Source organism: Procambarus clarkii, chromosome 79, assembly GCF_040958095.1.
Source record: "Procambarus clarkii isolate CNS0578487 chromosome 79, FALCON_Pclarkii_2.0, whole genome shotgun sequence".
Classification (NCBI taxonomy): domain Eukaryota; kingdom Metazoa; phylum Arthropoda; class Malacostraca; order Decapoda; family Cambaridae; genus Procambarus; species Procambarus clarkii.
Genome location: NC_091228.1, coordinates 8,318,619 through 8,336,016, shown reverse-complemented (window position 1 = coordinate 8,336,016; position 17,398 = coordinate 8,318,619). Strand labels below are relative to the sequence as shown.

Genomic DNA, 17,398 nt, shown 5'->3' with positions numbered 1-17,398 from the left:
TATATATAAGCCCCTGTGAAGAACTTATTGTATTATTGATTTAGTACAAGTTATATATACCAAGGAGTGCTAGTGTATCGCACCTCAAGTTGAAATAAAATAGTTTTACAATAGTGGATTTTGTGCAATCTAGTTGTTGTTGTTAGACAATATAGCTTTTAAAGTTAGAATTTTATCAGGCATACATGTGCACTGTTGGAGGGGGAGGGGGGGAAGGGAGGACAGTTTAGGGCCTGGGGCGGGGAATCATCAGACAGTATTAAGGGAGATATGGGTGGAGAGTCCTGAAGGTAGGATTAAGGGTGGAAGGGAGCGATTAAGGGTGGGAATAGGGCGATTAAGGGTAGGAATAGAGCGATTAAGAGTGGAAATGAGCGATATAGGGTGGGAATAGGGCGATTAAGGGTGGGAATAGGGCGATTAAGGGTGCAAGAAGCCGATTAAGGGTGGGAATTGGGCGATTAAGGGTGGGAATTGGGCGATTAAGGGTGGGAATTGGGCGATTAAGGGTGGAAGTGAGCGATTAAGGGTGGAAGAGAGCGATTAAGGGTGCAAGAAGCCGATTAAGGGTGGGAATTGGGCGGTTAAGGGTGGAAGTGAGCGATTAAGGGTGGAAGAGAGCGATTAAGGGTGCAAGAGAGCGATTAAGGGTGCAAGAGAGCGATTAAGGGTGCAAGAGAGCGATTAAGGGTGCAAGAGAGCGATTAAGGGTGGGAATAGGGCGATTAAGGGTGGAAGTGATCGATTAAGTGAGGAAAAGGAGCGAGCAAGGGAGGAAGTGAGCGATTAAGGGAGGAAGGGAGCGATTAAGGGTGGACGCCTAATTCTTACCTGTTATCGACGTGGAATTAACACCAATAACATTCAGTCAACCTCGATAGTGTTGATTAATCATTACTCGAGCAAGTCGCGCCCACTGGGAGAGAGAATATAAGGCGAGGGAGAGACCCGGGCAACGCCGGAAAACCCCCTCTAGGGCGAGATATACCATAATATATTCCTCCACTGAGTGCATGCCTGTTATACAGGACATTAACAACGAGTCTCGCATTTACTACCAGGAGTCGTGTGAAGTACTCTCGGGTCGTCTGCCAGAGTGAAGAAAGACGACCCGTTTTACTAAATGGCAGCTCTATATAAAGAGCTTACGTTAATGATCTTTGGAGTCTAAGAACATAAGAACTCGATTGTTTCAAGCACGGGTTGGACAAGTATATGAGTGGGATTGGGTGGTTATAGATAGGAGCTGCCTCGTATGGGCCAATAGGCCTTCTGCAGTTGCCTTTGTTCTTATGTTCTTATCTTCTTATAAGCATTTATAAGCATACGAGTCATCAGGAGCTGCCTCGTATGGGCCAAAAGGCCTTCTGCAGCTACCTTTGTTCTTATGTTCTTATCTTCTTATAAGCATTTATAAGCATACGAGTCATCAGGAGCTGCCTCGTATGGGCCAATAGGCCTTCTGCAGCTACCTTTATTCTTATGTTCTTATTTGTACTAGAATATCTAACAGTAAGTCTATCTTCTATTCGCAGATTCGTCCAAGAGCGACTACCCGGAGATGACGACAGGTCCGTTCTTCCTAGGAGTTGGCAGCAGGAATATTACCACCTCTGTTGGCCAGACTGCCTACCTGCATTGTCGCGTATCCCAGCTTGGGGACCTGGCGGTGAGTCCCAGGACGAGGTAGGGGACGGTGCTGAGTCCCAGGACGGGGTAGGGGACGGTGTTGAGTCCCAGGACGGGGGTAGGGGACGGTGCTGAGTCCTAGGACGGGGTGGGGGACGGTGCTGAGTCCCAGGACGGGGTAGGGGACGGTGCTGAGTCCCAGGACGGGGTAGGGGACGGTGCTGAGTCCCAGGACAGGGGTAGGGGACGGTGCTGAGTCCCAGGACGGGGGTAGGGGACGGTGCTGAGTCCCAGGACGGGGGTAGGGGACGGTGCTGAGTCCCAGGACGGGGGTAGGGGACGGTGCTGAGTCCCAGGACGGGGGTAGGGGACGGTGCTGAGTCCCAGGACGGGGGAAGGGGACGGTGCTGAGTCCCAGGACGGGGGTAGGGGACGGTGCTGAGTCCCAGGACAGGGGTAGAGGACGGTGCTGAGTCCCAGGACGGGGGTAGGGGACGGTGCTGAGTCCTAGGACGGGAGTAGGGGACAGTGCTGAGTCCTAGGACGGGGGTAGGGGACGGTGCTGAGTCCCAGGACGGGGTGGGGGGCGGTGCTGAGTCCTAGGACGGGGGGTAGGGGACGGTGCTGAGTCCTAGGACGGGGGTAGGGGACGGTGCTGAGTCCCAGGACGGGGGGTAGGGGGCGGTGGCGAGTACCAGGACGGGGGGTAGGGGGCGGTGGCGAGTACCAGGACGGGGGTGGGGACGGTGCTGAGTCCCAGGACGGGGGTAGGGGACGGTGCTGAGTCCCAGGACGGGGGTAGGGGACGGTGCTGAGTCCCAGGACGGGGGTAGGGGACGGTGCTGAGTCCCAGGACGGGGTAGGGGACGGTGGGGAGTCCCAGGACGGTGGTGGAAGGTGGGCTGACAGGTGTGAAACTGGAAAAATAGGAGAGAGAGCCATGTATGCATATAAATGAAGCAGGCAGATGCGAAGACAGGTGAGGGGAATAGAGGCAGGTGTGCAGACAGCTAAAGAAGAGGCAGATATAAAGACAGGTGTGTAGAATAGGTGGGGACAAGGGGGCCAGATTCACGAAAGCACTTACGAACCTGTACATCTTTTCTCAATCTTTGGCGGCTTTGTTTACAATTATTAAACAGCTAATGAGCTCCGAAGCACCAGGAGGCTGTTTATAACAATAACAACAGTTGAATGGGAAGTTTTCATGCTTGTAAACTGTTTAATAAATGTAAGCAAAGCCGTCAAAGACTGAGGAAAGATGTACACGTTCGTAAGTGCTTGCTTAAGTGCTTTCGTGAATCTGGCCCAAGGACAAGAGAGTAGTCAGGTGGACAGGTGGTGGATAAGCTGAAGTAGAGACAGGTGACAGAGCCACCGTCATCTCTCCACCGCCGGAGCAAATGGGTAGGACTAAATTGGAAGGTGTTGCTTCAGAGGGGGTGTTATGCGCCATAACTGCAGCAAATTGGGTAATTTTCCGTAATGACAAAACGACCCAATGCGTTCTTAGCATTAACCTCCTCCTGAGTACAGCTTTATTCATCATTAATTACACAACAAATGGCTTGAACATTCATCAATTCTTATTATAGAGTGCTCACGTCTTCTTAATTACAAGTTCCTAAAAATAATCTTGTTTTTTCTGAGAAAATGGTCCCGAGACCTTTATTTTAACAAAGATTTTTCATCTATCTTCACTGCTTTATTAAAGATTTGCTTTATTGAGGGATATTAATAATACTACGGTAGAACGACGGTCTCGTTTTATGCAGGTCGAGGTTCAATCCCCGACCGTCTAAGTTTTTTGGCACCATTGCTTCCTCCTGTCCACATCCCAAATCTTTATCCTAATCCCTTTCACGTGCTATATATTCGTAATGGCTAGGCGCTTTCCCCTGATATTTCCATCCCTCCGGCATTTTGAAGACGTGTCACAATAACGGGGCTGAAGAGTTGTCGCCCAAACCCCACGTCCGAAAATGTAGAACCAATCACATTTTGGTCTGACGTGGACTGTTATCTTAATGATCCAGGACTGACCGAAACGTCGATGGCTCTTCAGAGTGAGTGAGTGAGTGAGAGTGAGTGTGTGAGTGTGTGAGTGTGTGTGTGTGTGTGTGTGTGTGTGTGTGTGTGTGTGTGTGTGTGTGTGTGTGTGTGTGTGGGGGGGGGGGGGGGGGGGGGTTTAGATGTCAACCTCTGAACAAATCCACAAGGGCCGTGACGAGGATTCGAACCTGCGTCCATACAGTTATCCTTAATCCTGTGTACAGTCATCATTAATCCTGTGTACAGTCATCATTAATCCTGTGTACAGATATCAGTAATCTTGTGTACAGTTATCACAAATCTTTTGTACAGTTATCAATAACCCCTGTGAGCAGTTATCAATAATCCTGTACACACACTGACAAGAAAAAAATACTTTAAAATACTTTAAAAAAACTCTAAAATTCACAGTCATTCTGCTTTATAATTTTTTATTTAAATTTTTCATTCATATTTTCTAACTCAAATTACAGATGTTTGTACAAACGATAATCCCCGAGGCAGGTAAGAGTCACTCCCTGCACTTGCGTCATCGTCTTGGGTTCATTTCATATTTAGACAGGAATTTGTGTAACTTTATTTAGACATATTTAAACACAATCGACTTGAGAATGGTCCAGGACGGACCGAAACGTCGTCGTCCCTTCAATTTCTAGTGTGTGGTTTGGTCAACATATTTCAGCCACGTTATTGCAACTCCTCGTCTGCATCTAGACAGGGATTTGCAATTTTCGAATTCTATTCGTTTTAGCTTTAATAGCAAAATGAGAAAACATTGGTTGATAAAATCCAGAGGACTGATCAGTTCAACTACATTTAACACATTTCACACATTTCATATTTATTTATTCTTTCGTAAGTTGGTTTCCATTTTTTTTCTAGTCCTTGATGTACAGATAAAAGCAGAGTTCCCCGAACACGAGAATTACCCATCCATCACCATTATGCACTGGACCAAAGCACCAGGGGCGTATGCAAATGACTGTGCCTGGTTCTCGACAGTATTTCCGCGCGGTTGTTATTGTGAGAGACCAAGATAGACGAGTGCATGTCGGCCCTCACTTAACGGGGCTTGGCTCCGTACTGTACCAAGCCAAGCAACTCGCCTCCCTCCATCAGCAAAACCTAAGACATGCGATTGTGCTATTGGTAGTAGTATGATGAGACAGTGGTTGTGTACTACAGTCATACGATAACTTTAAAAAATTTGACCAGAGTTCGTGGTGCAGTGGTAAGACACTCGCCTGGCGTTCCGCGAGCGTTTTTGTCATGGGTTCGTATCCTGGCCGGGGAGGATTTACTGGACGCAAATTCTTAACGGTAGCCTCGGTTTAACTCAACAGTAAAATGGGTACTTGGTTGTAACAACGATTCTTCGCGGCGGGGATCGTATTCCAGGGACCTGCCAGAAACCCTACGCGTACTAGTGGCTGTACAAGAATGTAACAACTCTTGTATATATCTCAAAAAAAAAAATCTATGAACAAGAATGCTGAGGGACAACTTTAAGGTAACTTAATCAGACCCATCGTCTTGGCCTATTCGGATACAATAGGCTAGTTAGCTTTCAAGTCAGACTTTCATTAACTATTCCTTAATCTTTGGTGCAGTCTCCCTACATAAAATTACATGTGAGAAAGCCATTATCCAGAAGCCAGATACTGAGCTCGTCGGACAAGCTATCAATGACGTCTTTAATGGGTAAGCTAAAACAAAGATGAAAGATAAGCGTTCACAGTGAACTCAGAACGACTCTGTGTACAGCATCTCTTAATATCAATAGGATTGATTAACACATCTTGACAATTTATCATAATTAGTGCGTTCTCGTCTGCAAAATTGCAAATATATACTTCACAGCTTAGCAGATCCCAAACCCAAGCCGATTACGTTCCAGCAAAGTAGCCGTCTCCTGGATGAATGGTCTCACGTCGACTTAGCTACAAGGGTGTTGCATTAGCAATGGACATGATTGATTGATTGATGAAGATTAAGCCACCCAAAAGATGGCATGGGCATGAATAGCCCGTAAGTGGTGGCCCTTTTGAGCCATTACTAGTATCAAGAGCTGATACTGGAGATCTGTGGAGGTGCGACTGCACCCTGCGTGACGGGAGATGTCTCCCGTATGGGCATGACATACCCATCCATCTTTTATAAGAGGACTGAGGTCAGCGTCGAGGAAGGATAGGTGCGATGTCCTCAGGGACGTCACCGACTAGGCACATGTTAGAAAATCTCTGGGATTTAGCCAGAAGACACTGTGACATCACCAAGTAGTGAGGTTTAATATTTGATATTCTGGGGACTTTCAATGGAGAGACAGAGATATAGCGGATACATAGTAGTAGGCATCCATCAGTCTCAGGAGACTATAGAGTGGCTCTCTGGTTGTCGGTCTGGAGTGGCCTCACCAGGGTGCAAAGCCTGGGTAGGTTGATACGGGGAGAAGCTGTTATATGTACAGATACAAAAAGAGAGAGTAAGAAAGGAAGGAAGGGAGAAATGGTGAGAGAAAGGGAGAGAGAGAGAGGAAGGCAGGGAGGGAGAGAGCGAGAGACACAGAGCAGGTCAATGGTTAATATAAATCCGGTGAAATGAATTAGCTATATTAAAACGCTTTCATTCTTTTTTTCGGCTCGTGCTAGAACTTTCTTTGCTCGAGTTTGCGATGTTACTTGTTTGGGTCGTGCTCGTTAGGCGTGTCGTTTATAATTCGTAAACTAGACTTAACTTTGCCTTTATTTGCTCGTTAAACACATTATTTAACACGTGCCATCCTCTGTTTTTTTGTGCAGTGAAATGGTTGGTTGTGCTCAGTAAGGTCGTAGTATGTAAGGGCGTTAAAGGAGTTTTTAATGCTTTAAATCCACATCTCTTTAATACGTTACTTTCTCGTATTTTCGGAGTAATTTCGCTTATTAAACTCGTTACACAAGACTTTTTTTTTTAATGGTAAGACGCTGGTTTCATTACACATGCAATGTTTTCCTTTCGTACCACGTCTTCTTGGGCCATTTCTTCTCGAATCACAACTTTTTGCAATATTTTAATGTTGTACTTTGAGAAGTAGACATCTGTCTGTCTCTCACACACACACACACACACACACACACACACACACACACACACACACACACAACCTGTTGATTGACGGTTGAGAGGCGGGACCAAAGAGCCAGAGCTCAACCCCCGCAAGCACAACTAGGTGAGTACACACTCGTGTCTCATCTTATCCTTCACTAATTCGCATAGTTCTCTCTCCCTCTCCCTCTCTCCCTTGATCTTCCTCTCTTTCTCTCTCTCCTTTACAATCTTCCATGGTGATTTAAAGAACAAAATATATAATACGTAGCAGCAAATTTACTAGTAATAATCTTCCCCTTTTAAAACCTGGCATTTTGCAAATTTGTAAAATTACTGGCAAAAACAGCCAAGCAAGGCTTTATAAATTATCATGATTTGCAGTGAGATTGTGAGGTAATGACGGTACTCGTTGTGATATATTCATTCTGGCACTGGCCTGGAGTATACGCTCGCTCCAGTATACCCACAAAGCGAGTAAACTTTGCTGTGTATACTTAGGCAATGTTGGGTGTTAGGTAATAAGGTGAGTAACGATGATGAGAGAGGAGATGGAAAAGAGTAATGTGGAATGGGAGGAGAGTGTTTGGGGGGGAAGAATGCTGGTCGAAAAGAGAAGGGGAAGCATTCTGAAAAGAAGAGGTGGAAAGGGATGGAAGAAAGAAGTGTTGGGGGAAGGAAGGAAGGAATAGTGGGAGAGGAGAATAAATTATTACTAATTAGGTTAAGGAAAGGGTGGTGGTGATGGCGGTGTTGGGGAACTTAAGAATGGTGGGAAAGGTAAGTGGACGAGATGAAGGGAGGGAAGGGCGATGATAGGTAAAGTATGAAGGGAACGTTCACATCACACAATACAGACTGCTCAGGATTAATGGTACACCAAGCAGGGGACCCAAGTTGAAAGTTAGTACCTAAATGAGCCACCAAGACATCAGAAAGAATTTGTCTTCCAAATTTGAGTCACAGTTTTGATAAAATTAAATGCATTAGGAAGCGGTGTGGTGGAAGCAGACTTCAGGCACAGTCTTAAATATAGATATGACAGAGAGCCCAATGAGCTCAGGCCTCTGTAATCCAGTTGAATGTAAATTGAGAACCTGAACCAAACAGCCAAAGCTCAATCCCAATTACCACAATTATGCAATTCTGCAATCACAGAAATGTAGATGCAAATAACACACACACACACACACTAGGTGATTGACAGTTGAAAGGCGGGACCACAGAACCAAAGCTCAACCCCCCGCGCAAGCACAAATAGGTGAGTACCCAGTAGAACCATTTGTCATTTCTGCTTTCAATAACCCAGAGACAAAGGGGCTTTTTTTGCTCCCTTCCACAGCTTTTGCCATATGTCGAGTGACACTTCGCCTCGCGTGTCACCAGTGCCACAAGACATTACGGCTCCATCAGTTGCCACACATTGGCAACTGTATGTTGCCAATGTTTGGCAACATTGAGAGAGTGCAACAATGGTGGATGCTGAGGGTGTGTTTATGGACGTGCTACTGGAGTGGTGTTGAGCTAGACTAACTGGATTGCTGGAGTGAAAGAATCTCTTACACTCGCTTAGTGAGTGAGTGAGTGAGTGAGTGAGTGAGTGAGTGAGTGAGTGAGTGAGTGAGTGAGTGTGTGTGTGTGTTTACTAGTTGTGTTTTGCGGGGGTTGAGCTTTGCTCTTTCGGCCCGCCTCTCAACTGTCAATCAACTGTCTACTAACTACTTTTTTTTTCCCACACAACACACACACACCCCAGGAAGCAGCCCGTGACAGCTGACTAACTCCCAGGTACCTATTTACTGCTAGGTAACAGGGGCACTTAGGGTGAAAGAAAACTTTGCCCATTTGTTTCTGCCTCGTGCGGGAATCGAACCCGCGCCACAGAATTACGAGTCCTGCGCGCGCTATCCACCAGGCTACGAGGCCCCCTGTGTGTGTGTGTGTGTGTGTGTGTGTGTGTGTGTGTGTGTGTGTGTGTGTGTGTGTGTGTGTGTGTGTGTGTGTGTGTGTGTGTTTGCCAGCGCGTGTGAGAGACACTGAGCCATTTCACGAGCCATAATAGCCAGCCTGGCAGACTAAAGGAGCCATCAGACTCCTCAGGAAGAGGCGTAAGTGTAATGTGTGGCAAACAAAGTGTTCTCCACAGTGACGGTCACGTTCGAATCCCCAGGAACCACTCTGGCCACTGCTTGGGCTCCCGACACACTCCTAAGGAGAACAGCAACCAGCAGCCAACACCAACAGTTAGCGACAACATCTCGCTTAGCTTAATTACCCCAGATGAGATTTTAGATGCCATCGAAGTAACGTTTGCCACAACACAGACTCACACCCACATAGTAGTCCTCCCCCAAAGGTAGCATCGCAACTACACTATTCCAGTGGGCACCTATGGTAGAAAGCGACCGTCGTTACGGAGTATATATTATTTAACGTCGGTCGCTTTCACCCAATGATGTCCACTGGAGTCCTAAAACCTATACAGGACTCTCCGGAAGCCCCCCCCCCCCCATGCATGACACAAGCTCCTTCGGTAATTCGAAATTGTTACTTTTTTTAAAAAAGGACATTTAGGTATATGTGCATTTCTGCAGTTGCAATAGACTATATGAAGGGGAGTACAGAGTGTCAAAAAAAACTAGCTACGTGAAGCTAAAAATCCTCATCACACGGGATGGTTAGTCATACAGAGGCATGTGATAAGCGGTCTACACTGGCAGACTCTGGGTGCATTATGAGGATATCATCAACACAAAAGTGAATAAGATAGCAGTGATACTAAAGTCCCCATGTTGTAGGATGGCTAGTCATACAAGGCCATATGTTCAGTAGCCTGCACTGGCAAAATTTTGGGTGCAATATGAGGATATCTTCAAGAACACGAGAGTGAATAAAGTAATTGCAAAGCTCCAGGTACCTCATGCCAACGGGTCTGAAAAGTCTAATAACTGGGCATTCAGTGATGTAGTGCGGGAGATCAAGCCGCAGTTCCTGCTCACAAAGTTTGCACCTGGAGTACTCAGGATTCAAACAATCAAACGGTACTAAAGAGATTCAAAACCCTTTACTCTGGGCAGCGATTAGGGCATTCATAATTGCTAGTATGAAGTTCTTGCTGTCAATCTTCCAGCAGAAGTTTGAAACTGCCCAAAGAACAGTCTTTGAATCACAAAATACTATTCTTCCTATCTTTTGTAACGAGTCAAAAATCACCCTGCAAAGATTGTTCAGGCTCCAAAAAGTCGGGCACACAATCTCTCACAATCATTCCGTGTTAAAGATGTCGACTAAATCCTATATTAAATAAAACACGTAACCGGAGATGAGGGAGAAATCACACACAGAGATCACACTAACGTGATGCATCAAATGAACAAATCCACAAGGGCCGTGACGAGGATTCGAACCTGCGTCCGGGAGCATCCCAGACACTGCCTTAATCGACTGAGCTACGACAGTTCAGTAGAACTTCGGTTTCAACCCTTTTACCCTGTCGTAGCTCAGTCGATTAAGGCAGTGTCTGGGATGCTCCCGGACGCAGGTTCGAATCCTTGTCACGGCCCTTGTGGATTTGTTCATGAGGGAGAAGTATTCAGAAATAAAATAAACAGATCAAAAGAGAGAAAGACAAGAGAGCGGCGTCGTGCACCTGTGCTCTCTGCAGCTGGGAGGTCACTGGATGAATTTTAAATCTGGTCGGAAAAATGGAGGAAATGTGTAACTTAAAATATTACAAAGACTCGCTTCAAAATTGATTTGCATATTCCTGTTTCATCTTAAGAGTTTTTTATTATCGCATCTTGCCTCGTTGTCGAGCTCTGCTTGCTGGGTTCAAGCATCAGGTCTCAAGTCATTCCTCCAAGACTCATACACTATACTCACAGAGTTGGAGTTGAGGGTATATGCTAGGATATATATAACATACTAAGAAGGTTAGGTGAGGTCGGTGTTTTCTATGAAGCTTTTCAAGGTAAACTAAAATATTCACAATAAATTAGTGTCACATATGCACCTATTTAATAAGTCAATATTGACTGTACGAAAGTGCGAGAACGGGTTGATCTGTCTGTGGCCTTAAAGTGCATTTAAGTACACTTAATAAGTGGAAAAATTAGTCCCTGTCTAGTTCCAATTTACCCTTAAGGTGATTATATTTCAAACCTATCGCGATGGGGACATTTTTCTGTAATGTAGAACTCTGCATATCAAACAACTATCAACAGCTAATTACATTTTACTAACTTCAAAACCCTAACACAGCATCAAGCATACCGGCCCGGCCACCATACGAGTATAGGACTGTCATAGGCTGCAGTGGGTCCTATTGGCCCATGTGACACCACCTCACCCGGTTATAAACAGTTCAGAGGTCAAACACACACACTCAAAGAGACCAAAGAGCCAAAGCTCAACCCCCGCAAGCACAAATAGGTGAGTACACAGACAGCCCCGCTCCTGTGCCAGGTAAGTCCCCTTCGGGCTCACCATAGCCCATGCTACTTGGATCTCTCGGTTTAGAGTAGTTGAATATAAACACAACGACATACGCTGCTCCTTTCCATGGTTCTTCCGCCTGGTTTTTCCAGAGAAGCACACAATGACTCTACTCTAAATCATGATGCGTTTTCCACTGGCTTATGGTTAACACTCGCATTACTGTATCTGTGGTAGAAGTGGCGGCCTGCCTCTCCCTCCCTCTCTTTCACTCTCTCTCTCTCTATCTCCCTGAGCACTGCCTTTCTCTCTCCCTCCCTCTCTCTCTATCTCCCTGAGCACTGCCTCTCTCTCTCTCCCTCTCTCTCGCTTGCCTCACGTTTACATACAGAGTATCTAGCACACATTTTGCTGTGCCGCCAGGACAACAGTGGAGGGAGACACAGAGATACAATTTTCCAATCTGCGTTCCGCTTTCGGAGATTTAGTTGCATTCCGTCTCCTAAAGTTGGCATCACACCACACACACAACACACACACACACATACCCACCCACCCTTCCATTACGGGGTATCGAAGCCTTCTCCAGTAATAGCACTTTAATAAGCAAATCAAACCCCGCTTAACTATCATACTGTTGTTGGGGGCTCGCGTGCATTACACAAAGCGCGTGGTTCATTGCGGGATCCCATTCGCTTCTCCAATAATGATAATATTCGCATCCCACCAATGGTTTGAACGTTCTCAGACGCCATTCCCTATTCCAGTGCGAGGAGATAGTTACGGCTTACGAGGCGATATTCTTAACAGGTTTGATCTGTAACGATGTAATATTCTTAAGACAGGTTAGCTCTAAGGACGTCATGTTCTGAGCACTGGCTGCACAGCAGCATATCTGCTGTGTTGTGTGCGTGTCTGTGTCTGTGTGCGTGTCTGTGTCTGTATCTGTGTGCGTGTCTGTGTACGTGTCTGTCAGAGGCTGTGTACGGGTCTATGTCGTCCTAATATGTTATGCAACAAGCGTGAGGCGCCGGCAGTTTTTACCTCCCCCCTCCCCAAAACCCCTCCCCCCCCTTCCCAAAACCCCTCCCCCCTTCCCAAAACCCCCTCCCCCCTTCCCAAAACCCCTCCCCCACCCCAGGCAGGGATGAAATAGGATCTCTTTCACCCACTCAGGAAAAAATGCTGAAAAACACTTGTTTCGTAATTGGCAAAACTACATTGATTTAGTTACCCAAATATGATTTCTCTCTTAACAAATCCACAAGGGCCGTGACGAGGATTCGAACCTACGTCCGAGAGCTATTGTGATTTCTGTGTGTAATGATTCTTTTGTCTGTCTTGTAAAGAGTAACAGATTGCTCTTTGCTTTTGTGTGAAGAGCGAAGGGAAAACGGAAGGTGTTGTGCACTCGTTACCCTAATAGATAACATTGAGGTAAATGTAACGTCTGCCACCTGCCCTATTAACTTCTAGCCGTAACGACTATGCACTTTTACCCTCCTAGGTTCCCTTCCCTTCCTTCTGCTCCAGTCAATATGTTCCCTAAAATACCTAAATAAGAAACGCTGCTTATAAAGGAAGTTTTAAGTGCCATATTGGTAGTTTAGACTTCATATTCACAAAGATAGTTTAGGTTTTATAACCTTTAAATATATTTCAGACTGAAATATACTGAAAGATTTTCTCATATCTAAAAAAATTCGTTTTCACCACTAAAGGTTCAGTTTCATATTGACCCTTGGTAGCTTAGTAAATAATGTGGCTCTAACTTGGTATTAAACATCTAGTGTAGTTTATCTCTACGTAGAAGTCAAGGGTTCAATACACCAATACTTGGCTTCTCTGTATATGTTCACTGGGGGAGTTTAATGCTGGATTCTCTTCAGAACTACAGTAGTACCTGCTTGTTAGTCAGAAAGGTTGCGTCACGGCTTAAATGACCATCTTACAGATAGATGTGGGATTTGACCTAACCACACACTAAAAGTGAAGGGACGACGACGTTTCGGTCCGTCCTGGACCATTCTCAATCTACTTGAAAAGGGTCCAGGACGGACCGAAACGTCGTCGTCCCTTCATTTTCCAGTGTGTGGTTTGGTCAACATATTTCTGCCTCGTTATAGTGACTCATCGTCTGCATGTGGGGTTTACAACCTTTTAACTAACAGAATGCGTCAGTATTACGATGTTTTAGTTACATAAAAACACTATAAATTTTACGCTCTGGTTAAGTGTAAAAAAAATCGATACACATTAAGTGTGAGGACAGGATGGCTCCTGACAGCTTATCTGTCAAGGATGTCAAGATAATATACCTGATTCTACCCTCTTTCAGCGTCACCCCAAAGACGAAGACTTTAATGTCACTTGGAATTACACCAGTCAACCAGATGTCATATTTCTGTCAAATATCGAGATCAAACCAATTGGGTCTAAAGTTTAAAGTTTAGACTGGGAAGTTGACCAGACCACACACTAGAGGGTGAAGGGACGACGACGTTTCGATCCGTCCTGGACCATTCTCAAGTCGATTGCGACTTGACACAATCGACTTGAGAATGGTCCAGGACGGACCGAAACGTCGCCGTCCCTTCACCTTCTAGTGTGTGGTCTGGTCAACTAACTATAGCCACGTTATTATGCTTTAGACTGCGAACTTAAGTACCCATTTATTTTATATTCTCTAGTTTTACCCATCCTAAAACCCCATGAAAAGTCTGGCGGTTCTCGGTAAATAGTGTCTAATGTAATCCTCTTTATTTTACGTTATTACATAGTCACTTTCTATCCCATTTTCCCCTCTTGCCCTATCTCCCCGTCTCCCTCTACGCTCTAAATCCAACCGTTCTCAATATCATTGGTTGTTATCTCTCTCTCTCTCCTGCTCCTCTTCTCTTATATATCGATTGTGTTCTGAAGAAATATTTAACGTGTGCCCAATATCTGGCGATATATGGTCGTTATTGTCTCTCTGGTCCGGTAAAATATAATCTTGTGTCCGTGAAGCGAACATGTTTTCCTTTCTCTCTCTCTCCTTAGCTTTCTCTTCTCCATTTCTACCCCTAGCTTTCCGTTTTTCCTCGGTCTTGATCTTAAGTTTGTTTCGCTTTATATCTTTGTGTCTTTCTCTTAGGTTTTCTTCTTCGGTCTATATTCTTTGATTTTGCTTCTCATTCTGTCTTCTTAGTATTTTATTTTATTCTGCAATTTTCCTCGCTCTATTTGTTTATAATTTTTTTCCATATTTTTCTCGCTTTACTCTGCAGTTTTCCTTGCTTTCTCATGTTAAATAAAATTTATCTGTAATTTTATCGTTTTAATTTCTTTCTCCTGAGTATTCTCCCACCAAACACACACCGAAACTACGACGTTGGTACAACGTTCGAACAAGTTTTAAACACCACCTAACCAGTTATAACAACCAATATAGCAAGTTGTAACAACGTTCTAATACGTCATAAACATGTTAAGCCAAGATGTAACAACTTTATTACAAGTTGTAACAAGCGGAAAATAGAGACAGTTTATTTTTGTGTTTCCAGGGCTCCTAATCTCGCTTTGTTGTTATCTTCCTCTTTCGTTTCCTGGCCCCACTTTCTCTTCCTCGTTCGCTTTCCCTTCTCCTTCTTCCTTGGTTTCTCTTTTTTTTCCCTTATACTTTTCCCGTATTTTGAACTTACTGTAAGTTTAGTTTTATTTTCTCCCATTGGAATTTTGTATTCCATTTTTGTGTGTACTTATCTGTATGTGACTAAGGGTTTGGGCTTTAGCTCCTGGGGCCCCACATTTATTGCTGCAAGGTTTTTAATGCATTGGCGCCAGATCTATTTTTCTATATCTGCTTATTTAGATAATTTTTAGCATAAGAGGAGGAGGATAATAATGTAACTTTTCAACTACTCAATCACTCTCAAGTTCTCATTTAGGATTTCGTATTCTCTTGGTATTTAATGTGAAAATTTCCTCTTTTCTTACACTGTCAATAAGTATTTTAAATATATCTACTATATCTCTTCTCTCCTTTTTGTAGCAACTTTAATAACTCTTTCAGTCTTTCTGCTTATTCTCTATAATTCTGAGATGAACCTCGTTGCAAATTTTTGCACCTTTTCAACCATCCTCAAGCTCATCTTGAGGTAGGGGGGGGGGGGGGCTGGGGGCTCCATGATGACTTGGCATACTCTAAGACTGGTCTAAAACTGTAAACTGTACTTTCGAACTAGAGACGCGGCTGGAAACTTACTTAGTATACCATTTTGCCTGACCTTCAGGCTTTGATTGTATCAGAAAAGTCGACTAACGGATCCTTTGATGGTATAATGTGACCCGAATGCTTTTCAGAAAATTTTCCAGAAAACCTTCTTAAGAATGCTAGTTTGGGTTCAAGATCTAAAGGAAACAAGGCCTGAGAAATACTAACTACAGGTAGTACTGAACGTGAGGATGTATTCAACACTGCATCTCCAAAAAAATTTGATAAAAATATGTCCATAACGTTTATACAGATGAAATTATCAACAGCATTGCAAAAGTTATCAGCTTAGTACTGGCAATGTGATAGCTCTTTGTGCTCTTTACTCTTTCAACAATTGTTCAAGATAACCAGCTATTAATCAATGGGGGTTAAAATGAGCTCCTTATTTTATTTACCCGACATTTAGAGAGGACATTACTCCATTTCACAGATAACTTGTAACCTCATTGGAAAATATAGTTATCCACCAACTAGTCAGCATATTGACCAGACCACACACTATTAGGTGAAAGGACGACGACGTTTCGGTCCGTCCTGGACCATTCTCAAGTCGATCTCAAGTCGACTGACCATTCACAATCGACTTGAGAATGGTCCAGGACGGACCGAAACGTCGTCGTCCCCTCACTTGCTAGTGTGTGGTCTGGTCAACAGGTGAAGTGAGTTTAAGACCATTTTTTGCTCCTCGACACATTTCTTTAAAGACATTTCTGTTACGCCCTTTGTATCCTAAATTACACCGACTGTGATTGGTGTTTGGAAAGGCTGTGCGCGTTGATTAGGTAGGCTGTGATTGGTAAATGAGGAAGGGGGGGAAAGAGAAGAAGAATGGGAAAGGAATGAGAGAGAAACAGGCGAGGCGGGAGGAGGGAAAGAGGGTTGAGGGGATATAGACGGATATTCATTATGTATATTCATCAAGGTGTACCAAGGCATGTCAGCTCTATGTAACAAGTATATTCATTCTAAAATATTTCAAGAGTGAACAATGCGATAAAAAGGGATTGGATGGATATACATATCAGTTGCTGCTTCTCAGATATCACAACAAATTTGTGGCCCATTTTTTTTTAAGGAGAGGGAGGGAGGGACAGAAACGGAAGACGGGCAGAAAGACAGACACAGAGACAAAGATACATAGATACTGAGTGTCTCAATCGACCCGGGTCCTGCAGGGTACATGCCTGGTTTTGTCTGGCACTAACCTATTTCCTAAGGTGTCCTCCCTGAGAGATGACTAATGGGTCCAAGCATATAATATTATATATATTATATATATATTATATATATATATATATATATATAATATATATATATATATATATATATATATATATATAATATATATAATATATATATATATATAAATATAAAGAAAACTGTTTCAAAAATCCCACTGGATATATTTTAAAATAGCTGAAATCATTGAATGTCAAACACCTTTACGTCAGTTTCTTTCCTTAAACTTGAACGAACTTAAAGAAGCCAAGCGAGGCTGAGAAAACTTTGGTGGGCAAGAAACTTCGCACCAAGGACCTGCTCCTTAAATTTTAAACCACCAAAAATTTTTGACTGATATTACTTTTGTTGTTCACTTGTTCTTCATTTCGTAACACATTTGGGGTTCCTAGTCATCTTCACTATACACGATCTTCATCACAATATCTTTATGGCCGTAATCATCTTTACTGCATACTGTTGTCATCACTGTAACCATCTTCATTATACACAGCAATCATTAGGGTAACAATATTCAAAACGTTGCAACCATCTACAAAACACACGCTTAATGCAGATGGGGGCATTCAATACCCAACCGTCCATGTGGTGGGGCACCATTCCTTTCCTTCGTCCAACCCTAAATACTTTTCCTCACAGGCCAGTGCTATATAGTCGGAATGGCTTGGCTCTCTCTCCTGATAGGTCCCTTCCATTCCTTTT

General features: G+C 44.1%; 1 pseudogene; it reads left to right on the top strand.

Annotated features, from left to right (window-relative positions):
- The window catches only part of LOC123764532 (zwei Ig domain protein zig-8-like), a 325,506-nt pseudogene that overhangs the window by 258,340 nt on the left and 49,768 nt on the right, over window positions 1–17,398 (top strand).